Source organism: Monodelphis domestica, chromosome 7 (genome assembly GCF_027887165.1).
Source record: "Monodelphis domestica isolate mMonDom1 chromosome 7, mMonDom1.pri, whole genome shotgun sequence".
In the NCBI taxonomy this organism is placed as follows: domain Eukaryota; kingdom Metazoa; phylum Chordata; class Mammalia; order Didelphimorphia; family Didelphidae; genus Monodelphis; species Monodelphis domestica.
Genome location: NC_077233.1, coordinates 14,725,665 through 14,738,648, shown reverse-complemented (window position 1 = coordinate 14,738,648; position 12,984 = coordinate 14,725,665). Strand labels below are relative to the sequence as shown.

The 12,984-nt window shown below is 40.4% G+C and overlaps 1 long non-coding RNA gene across 1 annotated transcript in view; it reads left to right on the top strand.

The window, feature by feature from the left end:
- The window catches only part of LOC130455390 (uncharacterized), a 32,438-nt gene extending 20,693 nt beyond the window's left edge, over window positions 1-11,745 (top strand). Inside the window, exon 3 of the long non-coding RNA XR_008913327.1 lies at window positions 10,867-11,745. This is a non-coding gene — a long non-coding RNA (uncharacterized LOC130455390). The remainder of the gene's footprint in view (window positions 1-10,866) is intronic.
- Window positions 11,746-12,984: the final 1,239 nt, after the last annotated feature.

Here is a 12,984-nt window from a genome sequence, read left to right as displayed (position 1 = left end):
GAAATTAAGAAACCTCTTCCTGATGGTGAAAGAGGAGAGTGTAAAAGTTAGTTTGGAGCTTAACAGGAAAAATAATCAAAGCTCTTGGCCCCTGGACCCAATTTTTCTAATAATAGATTATAATAATAGTATATAGTAATATATACTATATATAATAATAGTATATAGTAATATATACTATATATAATAATAGTATATAGATATAATAGATAATAATAGTAAATAGAGGGTGAAGAAATGGAAATCATGTCAGATTTTATAGGCTAAGTCTAAAAGATCATGGACCTCAGTCACGAACTTGAAAGATGCTTGCCAATTGGGAGGAAAGTTATGGCAGTTCTGGACAGCCTAGGAAAAAGCAGAGCCATCACCTTTCTTGTAATGGTCTTCTATAGGCAAAGCTGTGGTTTTTCCACTGGTAATATATGGCTGTGAGAGTTGGAGTATATGGAAAGTTGAGGGCCCTACAATTGATGCTTTTGATGGAGGTACTGCAGAAGACTTTTTAGAGCCTCTTGCACAGCAAAAAGATCCAATCGTAATTTAGTAGTTAAAGAAAAGAATTCAGACTATTCATTGGATGGTGAAGTACTGAAGGTGAAATTTGAGTACTTTGGCCACAGAATGAGAAGACAGAGCCCTGATACTGGCAAAGTTTGAAGGCAAAAGAAGAAGAGAAAAGCACAGAATGAGGTGGGTAAAGAGTGTCATGGAGGCAAGGAACATGAGCTTGGACAAACTTCAGGAAGTAGTGGAGAAAAGATAAAAAATGAACCATTGAGCAATAATAATAAATGTATTAGAGGAGGGAATTACGAAGAAAGAATTCAAAAGAACAAAACCCTAAGTATATTTCAACTATGGAGGCTGGCTTGGAGGCATGTATCCTTTGCCTTCTCCACAACGGGTCTCTATCTTCTTTTGGTTACTCACCCTGGAATAGTTATCTGTCCCTCCTCAGATTTCTCCTAGCCCCTTGCCTGGGTCTTTTCTTTGTATTGAGCATATTCCTCCCTTGTATCACAGCTCTTTGTGTATGTGCTTTCTACACCCTTCCCCCACAGTTTGGAAGCACTTTTTGAGGGCAAGGACTATGCCTTGTTTCAAATTTGTGCCATCAAGGCTCAGGGTAGTGCAGGGATTCTCAACTCGTTTTGTGTCATGGCTCCCTTGGCCATCCCCGGAAGCTTTTGGACCCCTTCTCAGACAAATGCTGCTAAATAATAAAGGAAATGTTATGCCTCAGTTACAGGGATGGGAAAATAAATCTGTAATTTTTAATATCTAATTTTACAGAAAACTCACCCCCCTGAAATTAATCCCGGGGCCAATGAAGACTCCCTGGTCTAGCCCATTGCATAGAGTAGGATCTTTTAATGGCCCAACTAGGTTGGTTTCCCCCCTCATCCAGTGATCTCATAAATTCCAGGATTGTACCTGAGATTGTGTGTGGAAGGGTAAAAGAGAGGCAGATTTTTAGATCTAAGTGCTAGATTAGGTAGATGGGACATGATCTTGAAGGACTAGGCTTGTTCCTGTGAGGTGGGAAAATGGCAGGATAATAGTACAAAGGAGAAATCTGTATTAGAGTCTTTGGTTAATTCTGTGCTGCCATAGCTGGGGTCGGGGACACTAAGGCCAGGAATTAGACAATGAAGCCCCAGGATTGTCCACCCAACCCCCACACTCTGGTCCCCCTTTGAGTTGGAGGAAGAACGTTGCTAGGCAACATCGGAGCAGGTCTATAGAAACTTCAGCCAATGAGAACTCAGGAATGTACTGCAGTAACTTTCCCCACAGACTGGGTAAGTGGCTCATTATACAGCCCAGCAGAGAAGGCTTGTTTTTGTTAACTCTCTGGGGTCTGAGACAAGTTTGGTTCCCTTTGGCTTGTCCAAGAAAGCCAACAAGAAAGCAAGCATTTATGGACACTGTTATGGTCAGTGTCCTGTGCTAGACCCCGGGGATATGAATATCTACAGACATATATCAAAATAAAGGTGTGTGCATGCCAAAGCAGATAAATATATGTGTACAGAAGTAGTTCTATGCATAGAGAGGTCTATACTTGTGCATATATGTGTGTGTATATGTTAAAAAGAAAAGTTAATAGGCATATTGGCAACTCCCCCCACTGATTTCATTGACAAAGGGAAGCCCTGGGTGAGGATTCTCCCTTAACTGCTGCTGCATTAGGCACCTTCTCTCCCATTTCTAGTTTGAGGGAGATGCTTAGAGCACAGAGGTTAGGGGGTGTTTGGAGGATAAATGAGAAAATATTTACAAAGTGCTTTCTCAATGCTAACTCTTATTATTAGGCGAGAGGGGACAAGATATTCCAATGAGAGCAAGAGAAAACTTCAGAGCCATATATATGGTATGGGACTTCTGAGAAAAGGAGAGCCCATTGTGAGCTGGGCTTACTTCTTGGATTAGGTGTCAAGGGCAGGAACAGAGGAAAGGGGAAGTTTTGAAAGTAGGAATGAGTCTGATTTATATGGTGATTATTGAAGAGCAACATTTCTTCTAATGCACTGGGAGAGTTGGTTTTCAGTCTTAGGGGGAGAGAGAGATAAAGAGAAAGTTCTGAATCCCAGGTTCATAGATCATAGGGACAGAGATTTAGAGCTGGCAGGGAATTTAGAGGTCAATGAGTCCATTAGCTTCATTTTACAGATGGGGAAACTGAGCTTCAGAGAAGTTAAGATGAGCAGCCGAGAAGAGTCTGAGGTGGGAAGTCAAATGAGATCTTCCTTCCTCTTGGTCCATGTTCTGTGCACTGACCCACCTGACTGCCTGTGGCTAAGCCTCAGTTTCCTCATGGTTGAAATGATGAGGTTATATCAAGCAGATGCTAATATCCTTTCCAGATGGAAATCTTTGGTCCTATGATTCTTGCTCCTGTCCTCCATCCAGTCCAACACCTAATAGAAATACAATCAATTATGAGGACAAATGGAAAGATTCCAGAGATCTGGGATCTTACATGGACAAAGCATTTGTAGCAGCTTTTTTCATAATAGGAAAAAAACCCCAAGAACTAAAGGGCTCCCTCCCTCCTGGAGAATGGTTTAACAGCATGGCGTATGAATGTAATACAATGTCATGGTGCCATAGAAATGACAAAATGGACATTGTCAGAGGATGTGAGGAGATCTCAGTGATGCAGAACAGAACAAAGACAGCAACATTGCAAAGAAAGAGAACTCATGTTTCATCTTTACCCCTAGATCTCCTTTGCCACCATCTTCCTTATTATTTTTGAGGGGACCACTGTCTTTCTCCAGATCACTCAGGCTCACAAGCCAGTTGTTCCTAGACTCCTCACCCCTCCATATTCTGGCCTTCATCAACAAAGGCTTGTCCATTGTACTTTTCTAACATCGTTCATATATGACTCCTTTATCTACTCAGACAGTCCCCTTTCCTGCAAAGGCTCAGACAGACTCTCATTGCCTCATGACTTCATTATTACCCTAGCCTGCTTGGGATGGCTCTCTTTGCCTCAAGTTCCTCTCTACTCCACTCCATTTCCCATTCATCTTTCAAAGAGATCTTCTGAGAGTAGGTTACCTCCATACTCAATAAACCTCAGTGACTCCCTATGATCTCCAGGAGGAAATAGGAAATCTTCTTCTCGGTTTTCAAAAACTTTCAGAACCCAGCTTTGCTCCCACTCACTCCCAACCCTCTGCTCCTCCTCCAAAAAGTTTTCCTGTCTTCTTATAATTTACGATCTACTCTACCTCTGTACCCTATAATCCAGTGACACCTTCCTTGCTGTTCATCAAACAAAATATCCTTCCTCTATTCTATAGACTTTTTTGGCTTTCTCCATGCCTACTGCAATTCTCTCCCTCGTCATCTCTGCCTTCTGGCTTCCTTCAAATCCCAGCTAAAATCCCTTCTTCTACAAGAAGTCTTTCCTGATCTTAATGATTCCTTCCTTCTGCTGATTATCTCGGAGCTGTCCTTTATATGTCTATATTCTGTGCTCATAATTGTTTGTGTGTTTTCTCTCTGGATTGTGAGTTCCTTAAGAATAGGTTTATTTTTACCTTCTTTTACCCAGGACTCAGCACTGTGCCTGGTGCATAGTAGGAATGAAACAAAGATTTAATGGCCAAGGGACATCACTGAAAGACTTAAAAATTTAAAAGCTTTATTGGTGCCCTGTGACTCCATGATGTGAGACACCCAAGGGTGAAGCAGGATGCCCACCTTTCAGGAGGAGGAAATGAACACAAGATGCAGAATAAGATATATTTTTTAAGTGGCCAGTGTGGGAATTTGTTTTCCTAACCTATGCATATTTATTGTGAGGATTTTAATTTTGCTTTTTAAATGTTCCTTTGGAGAAAGGGGAGGTTAAGGGGGACTGACAATAAGGCAAAAATAAATAAATGAATGAATAAAAAATGTAAAAAGAGAAAACTAGGGTCCTCTCCAAGTCACAATGAGAAATTAGAGAAATAGTTCTGTTAATGATTATGCAGCCGAGTTTTAGGGGTTAATACACCTGAAAACAAGCATCAGAATTGATTTTGGGGAAGGGGATTTTAATAATAACATGATGCTCAGATCAATTTAATTAGCATCAATACATCCACAACTGTTAATATTAAGTGCTTAGTGCCTTCCCTTTGAGATGCTCTCCAATTTATCCTCTCTGAATCTTGATTGTACAGAGATGTGCTTGTTGTCTCTTCCATTGTCCTGGGAGCTCCCTTGGGAGAAGGAACTGGCCTTTTGCCTTGGGTGTCTATCATAAACAATGCCTGGCCCATAGCGGGCCCTTAATTAATAACTGTTAGGTGACAGAGTAAAAGAGTGAGCATTTATTAAAAACCATGCTGGATGAGGGAATGACAAAGACAAAAACTAAACGAGTCAGACCTTAAAACTATGGAGGGTCTTAATGAAATCTAACTATGGAGGCTAGATGTGCTAGATGCTTGGGGTGTATCCTTTACCCTCCCCCCCACAATGAGTCCCCATTCTCTTTTGGCTGTTCACCCCAGAAGAGTCATCTGTCTCTCCTCAGATTTCTCACAGTACTTGGCTTGGACTTTTTCCTTCACACTAAACAGACCCTCCTTGTATCACAGCAGTTCTTTGTATACATGCTTTCCAAACCGTTCCCCCATTAGATCAGAAGTACTTGGAGAGCAGGAACTGTGTCTTGGTTCAACTTTGTATCCTCAAAGTTTAGTGCAGTGCAGAGATTCTGAACTGATTTGGGGGCAAGAGCCTCTTGGCCATGCAGGGAAGCCTATGGACCTCTTCTCAGAAGAATGCTTAATTTTTTCCCTTTTTTTGAGGTCCAGATTTATTTAAACTCTCACACCCTTCCTCCAAAAACATCAACAAAAAACCCAAATCATAATTCGTGGTTCTGAATTCACTTTACACAATTTGTTAATCAATTTGTCAACCTTAAAGGAATGTCAATATTTAACCTGTAAATTACATGCAATCTCTCCCAAACAAATGTCATCAATGCTGAGATGAGAAATGAATGAGGATGCAGCTTTGAAATGGGAACAGAATGTTCCAAATATTTTAAATTTTATTTTGAACCATAAACTTATGCAAAGCGTTCCTGGAAAGTGCAGCATGTACTGGGATCAGAAAATGTAACTGTATAGCAATCATTTGGAGAGAAATTGAGTTCCTTTATTTAAAAATAAGAAGGAAATTTGTATTTATATTTAGATATATATTCAAAGAATAGAAGGAAATTATAAATAGAATTCTGGAAATAAAAATTATACATGGGATTATAGGAATAGAAATTTTATATGCATATGCTCCATAGGGAATTAAAGATCTAATTTTACAGAAACCCTCTATCTACCCTGCTTCCCCCCACTAAAATCTATCCATGGACCATTGGTTCAGATCTCCTGGTCTAATGAATTACATATATGTGCCAAGATTTTTGTATAGCAAGACCAGGTTATTTTTTCCCCTACCCATCCCCTGCCCTCCTAAGGCCCAGTTATATACCTGGGACTGTGTCTAGAAGGATGAAAGACAGGTGGATTATTGGACATAATTTGTGGACTGGGTTGATTGGACTTGTGCTCCTAAAGCTGATTTCTAAAAGGTTAGACTTGTACCTGTGAGCTGAGAAGATGGCAGAATTATAGAACAAAGGAGAAATGTTTGTGACAGTCTTTGGTTGATTCTGTGCAGCCTTAGCAGGGGTAGGGGTGATTAGGGGGCTAGAATAGACAATGAAGCTCCATGATGGTCCACCCCACCCCCACACTCCTGGTCCCCCCTTGAGTTGGAGAGAGTGTTGCTAGGTAACATTGGAGAAGGTCTATAGAAACTCCAGCCAATGAGAACCCAGGAATGAACTGCAGATATTTCGCCAGAGACTGGGTAAGTGGTTCATTATACAGACCAGCAGAGAGGGTTGTTTTTGTTAACTCTCTGGGTTCTGAAACAGGTTTGATTTTCATTGGGTTGTCAGGGAAAGTCAGTAAGAAAGCAAGTTTTTATGGAAACTTCTAGGTATAGACCCCCAGCCCCAACACCCCCCTCATAGATACAGATGTGTATATATAGCTATATCTGCCTTTTCTATATATATTTATATGCATATGTAAACGTGTATAATGTATGTGTAAACTTAAATGAAAAGGGAATGGGCATATAGTCCAGTTCACCTATGATTTCCTTGCTACTGGTCACCCGTAGGTGTAGGTAAGGAGCCTCGCTCCACCAATACTGGATTTGGGCACATTGTCTCCAGTTCTCTCTGGGGGAGATGCTCAGTGCCCAAAGTTGAGACTTTCCCAGGAGAAGAGGGACTTGAACCTGAGCCAAACTGACTTTGAGAATGGCTCCCCATCCACCCATAGGCTGGTGATTAAGGCACAAAGAGGTAGGGAAGATGGCAGATGGGGGTGAGGAAAGGAAGACTTCAGGGGGAAATGGTGCTTCAGTTGAGTCTTGAAGGGAAAGAAGAGTTCTATGGGTTAGAGGCGAGGAATGCATTTTAGGCATAAGGAATGACCAGTTAAATAAAAGATGAAAAGCTGTTTGTGAGGAACAGGAAGAAGGCTAGTTTGTGTTGGAGAGTTCAAGATGGGGAGTAATGTCCAGTGAGGTGGGAGGTTTGGTTGGGGTCAGGTTGTAATGAGCTTTAAAAGCTAACTGGAGAAAGTTCTTTTTTTATCCCAGAGGCCATAGGGATCCCTTGGACATTATTGAGTAGGAGAGTGACCATGTCAGACATGAGCTCAAGGACAATCACTTAGGTAGCTGCTGGATTGAGAATGACCCAGAGTGGGAAGGGACATCTATTAGCAGGTTAGTGAGGGGCCATATGCAAGAGATATCCTGGACATATATTGGCAAGATTTGGCAACTGATTGAACATTTAGAGTGAGGGTGTGAGGAATTGATAATATTGAGGTTATGAATTTGGGAGACTGGAGGAATGGTGGAGCTTTCAAGAGAAATGGGGAACTTTGGGAGATAGATGAGAATTGTAGGAAAGAGAGTGAATTCTGCTTTGAACCCCCCCCCCCAGTATCAAATAATTCTACAATTAGTTGGGGTCTTAATAAGTGGTCATCCAAGCTCTGTTGGAAGACCTCCTCTTCTACCCTCCTCCTTTTAGGCAACTCCTTCCATGTTGGCACTTTTTGAATAGAACTTGTTATCAGGAATTCAGGCAGTTTTTACTGATGTTGAGCCTTGATTTTTTTGGGGGGGAACTTCAACCCTTCCCTCTGGTTCTGTCTTCTGGGGCCAAACAGAACAAATGTAATCCCTTTCCCCTGTGACATCCCTACCTACCCTTCTGCTCTCATGTCTCTCCTGATGCTTCCTTACTTTAGACAGAACATCCTCAGCTCCTTCAATGGATTGCTATATACCAAGAACTGATGAGCCTTCCCCATCCTTGGTGCTCTTCTCCGGATATTCTCCAGCTGATCAAAGTCCTTGGTTAACTATAATGTCCCCAGCTGAACGCAATAATCAAGATGAACTATGAGAAAGTCAGAGAAAAGAGAGACTATCCCCTCATTGATTCATAGGTGTGCCCCTATCAAAGCAGTGCAACATGGAATAAGGTTTAATGGCTACTATATCCTCTTGTTCACTTATCTGGAGCTTAGCATCTACTAAAACTGCTGAATTGAAAAAAAACCTATTGATCCATGGTACCCCAATCTTATACTTGTCAGGGTTATATTTTCATACCCAAGTTAAAGATTTATTTTTATTTTTTCAAAATCCTTACCTTCCATCTTAGAATCAATACTGTGCAGAAGAGTGGTAGAGGCTAGGCAATGGGGGTGAAGTGATTTGCCCAGAGTCACCTAGCTGGGAAGTGTCTGAGGCCAGATTTGAACCCAGGACCTCCCATCTGGAGGCTTGGCTCTCAATCCACCAAGCCACCCAGCTGCCCCCACCAAGTTAAAGATTTAACATTTATCCTTGTTGAATGTCATATTATTCATTTTGAAGTATCTCTGGTGCATTGCAATTTGAAATATCTAAATAGGCAGTTGTTGAGGTAGGTCTGATGCAAGAAGACACTGGAACTAGAGATACAGATCTGGGAATCATCTTCAGAGAGATGATTGTTGGATTCATGGAGCTGGTAAGGAATAGAGAAATACACAGAGAGAAATAGAGAGACAGAGAGACAGAGAGTTCGAGAGAGAAGATAGGGGAGAGAAGAGAAGGGAGAGAGAGAGAGAGAGACAGAGAGAGAGACAGAGAGAGAGAGAGAGAAAGAGAGACAGAGAGACAGAGAGAGAGACAGAGAGAGACAGACAGAGAGAGGGAGAGAGAGAGAGAGGAAGAGAGAGAGAGAGAGACAGAGAGAGAGAGACAGAGACAGAGAGAGAAAGAGAGACAGAGAGACAGACAGAGAGACAGACAGAGACAGACAGAGAGAGGGAGAGAGAGGAACCTAGGAAACATTTGTGTTTAGAGAGTATGATATAGTCTAAGATGTAGCTAAGAAGACTGAGTAGGCAGGAGAACCAGGAGAGAGCATTGTCATTTGAACCCAGAGAGAATCTCTAGGAGGAAGGGGAAGTCCAAAGTGTCAAATACCACAGAGAGGGCAAGAAGCATTAGGACCAAGGAGAGACTGTTGGATTGGTCAACAAAAAAGTCATTGGTAGCTTTTGGATAAAACATTTTCAGTTGATGGGTAAGGCTATAAAGGAGATGACATCAGATGAAGGACTAAGGGAGAAGAGAGGATGCAGAGACAAGAAGAGGAGACAAACTTCCCCCCCCCCCAAGAGTTTCCCTGAGAAAAGGAGGAGAGATACAGGATGTTAGTTTGAGGGGCTATTAGGGCCTACTGAAGTTTCTTTAAAGATGAGGGGTCCTTGGGCATGTTTGAAAGTAATAGGGAAGGTATCAATCTATCAGGAGAGCATAGAGGGAAAGGATTTTGTAGAGAGATAAAGGATAAGTGATGGGCAATCAATTGGAAAAAAAAAAGAAACATGGGAGGAAGGACAGAGGTGAAAGAGTTGGCTGCTTTGGCAAAGAGAGACTACCTCCTCATCAGATGTTGGGGGAAGAGAGTAGGGGATGATGCCAAAGAGTTTTGAGATGAAATGAAAGGCTGAAGAGGGAGTTCATAGTGAGTAGCTTCACTTTTCTAACGAAAATAAGAGTCAAAATCTTTAGCTGATAGAATGAGATGAGAGGGAGGTGTGTGGGTAGGTGCTTAGCAATTGCAAAAAAGTCCTTGATTTGTCGCATTCCCCCATTTCTGAGGTGCACATGCTCACACTGAACACTTAACAACTTTCCAGTGAGCTGGTACAAGCTGGCTCCAATAGTCTCCATTGTGGGGGATTCAGGAGATATGGGAAGGCATGGAGTGGGTTCTTTGGGGAATGAGAGAGAGAGTCAATAAAACACATGAATACACTTGTTCTTTCTTTGACTCTTGTGTACCATTAAGGGAAGTTGCTGTTAGCATAGGAGATGGGGTCAGATAGGACTTTTCTAGATTATCTGGAAGGAGAAAATGATCCAGGCAAATGAGAGGTCCCCAAGGGAAACCATGGCCTCCTTGTTAAGGGGGAGCACTTGCATTATGTACTCAATAACTGCCAAATACATTTCCTCAAATTTGAAGTGAATTGAATTCTCATCAGGGAGTCTGGAGGAGAATCCCCATTTTTTCCAGTTTGTTCTGCCCATCACTGAAGTCCCATGATCTAGGAGGTTAAACTGTGCTGAACTCAAGGAATCAGTTGACTTTTTCCCTGACTATTTATTCGACTTTGGGCAAGTCACTGAAATTGGGAGGAGGATTGTGGCTGCCATTTGCTAGGGGAAATCTCCCAAAGTGTGCATTATGGGTACCAATTAAGTAAACCACAATCGAGGCCCTTGTGTAATGAGGGTCCTGATAAATCACAAATAATAATACATTTTGTCATGACTTGGGGCTTTTGTTGGAAAAGATTGGAATTGAGCACTGAGAACTCATTCAACAACCATTCAGGCAGCACCAACTATACACCTGGCACTAACTAGAGGAAAGATGCAAATTTTTTGTCATTTTTGTTTCTTAACTTAGAATCTCATTAGAATAACTAGAATTTTAGAATCAGAGGCAGTGACACATTGAATAGATCCCTGAATATGAGTTCAGGAAGGCATGAGTTCAAATCCTGTCTTAGATATTTACTATCTGTATGATCTTAGCCAAATGACTTAATTACTGTTTGCCTCAATTTCATCATCTATAAAATGAGGATAATAGCACCTGCCTCCCAGAGTTGGTGTGAGGGAAAATGTTAACATATTTATTAAGCTGTTTGCAAAACTTAAAATGACCTGTCAGTAATAATTTATTTTTAGTTGAGAGGAGAAAAGACAAGCAAGTGATAACAAGAAAACAATTCAAGATCTTATGGATGCTCTAGGACTTCTGAGTAAAGGAGAGATAAAAAGTAGCTGAAGGCAGATGCTTTGGAAAGAACACTGGAACAAAAGAATAAAGAAATAGAAGCATTTAACAAGATTTATGATTTTTTCTATATTTCAAAAATTGTAAAATTTACAATAATTTTATTTGTAGCAATTAAAAATATTTTCCCCATTTACATGTAATAACAATTTCAACATTCATGTTCCAAAATTATAAGATCTAAATCATCTCCTTCACTCTCTACTCTTGGAGATGGTAAGTAATTTTATCTGGGTTACACATGTATTATTATGCAAAACATCATTTGATATTGGCCATTGCTGTAAGAGAATACTCATATGAAACCAAAACCCCCCAAATAAAAGCACAAATAAACTAGTGTAAAAAATAGTCTACTTTGATCTGCATTTCAACTTCAACAGTTCTTTCTCTGAAGGTGGATAGTATCCTCTGTCATTGATCCTTCAGAATTGTCCACAATTTGTTCAGCCATTCCCCAAAGGATGGACATCCCCTCAATTTCCAATTCTTTGTTACCACATAAAGGGTTGTTATAGATACTTCTGTACAAGTGGGTCCTTTCCCCCCTTTTTTGTTCTCCTTGGGATATAGACCTACTAGTAGTATTTCAGGATCAAAGGGTATGCACAATTTTATAGCCCTTTGGTCATAGTTCCAAATTGCCCTATAGTGTGTTTGGATCAGTTCACAACTCCACCAACCATGCATGTGTCCCAATTTTGCTATATCCCCTCCAATATTTATCACTTTCCTTTACTGTCATATTGGCCAACCTGATAAGTGTGAAGTGGTACGTTTGTTTTAATTTGCATTCTCTAATCAAGAGGGATTTAGAACATCTTTTTTTTTTAATTAAAAACCCTTACCTTCTGTCTTGGAATCAATACTGTGTATTGACTCCAAGGCAGAAGAGTGGTAAGGGCTAGGCAATGGGGGTCAAGTGACTTGCCCAGGGTCACACAGCTGGGAAGTGTCTGAGACCAGATTTGAATAGAACATCTTTTCATATCATTATTGATGGCTTTGATTTCTTCATCTGAAAACTGCTTGTTCATATCCTTTGACCTCAGAGTGGAACATGTATTTTGCAATAGAGGAAAAATAAAATATTTTGGAAAGAAACCCCCACCCAGACAACAAATATGGATAAACTTTGGTAAGAGTTCCATAACCTGTTAAATGAAAGGTTTAATTTAAATTAAAAGATTAGACAAATGTGAAGAATTCATAAAAGCTTTAGAAGAAGGATATGAACTGCTGTAGAATAAATTAAGCAAAGGCATAAGAACAATATATACATTATTACAGCCTTGTAATTTTTTAAACTCTTACATTTTGTCTTAGAATTAATAGTTCCAAGGAAGAAGAGAGATAAGGGCCAAGCAATGGGGGTAAAGGGACTTGCCCAGGGTCACACAGCAACCTTGTAAACTTTAAGAGTAATAAAATGAAATAATATTGGAAAAATACACAGTTTTCTTTTCTGGAACAAATCAGCCAATTTAGACCAAGTTTATACCCCATAAGGCAAGAGTCCCCAGGAAAAGTTCTACATGTTCATGTTAAATCTAAAAGGCACCCAACATGGGAACTTATGTAGGAAATGATAAGCTAGGGTCAGCAATTTGTCATTTGTTAGAGAATATGATAATGTCCCTTATACAGGAACTCTGAAATCAACTTGCTATGAATTATGTTATGAAAATGCAAACAATAGCAAGAAATTCTAATGGTCTTCTGCAAATTGCATACAATGAAGTCACCTTTATTAAAAAAGAAAATACACTAGTGCCTATGAAAAAGTGAAACTATAACCAGTTCACCTACAGGTATGGACAGCAACGTGCCAATTTGGGTCGTATTGAACCCAATAGTGTAGTCCAAAAATGTGGTTCAAAGTTGACTTTTTCCCTATTTGGCAATCAGGACATCCTAAGTCACTGTGGGCTGGGGTCACTTCATAGAGGAGATGCATCTTGAATTAGGTCTTGGGAAAGTAACAGAGGACAGGAATGAGTCTGATTTAT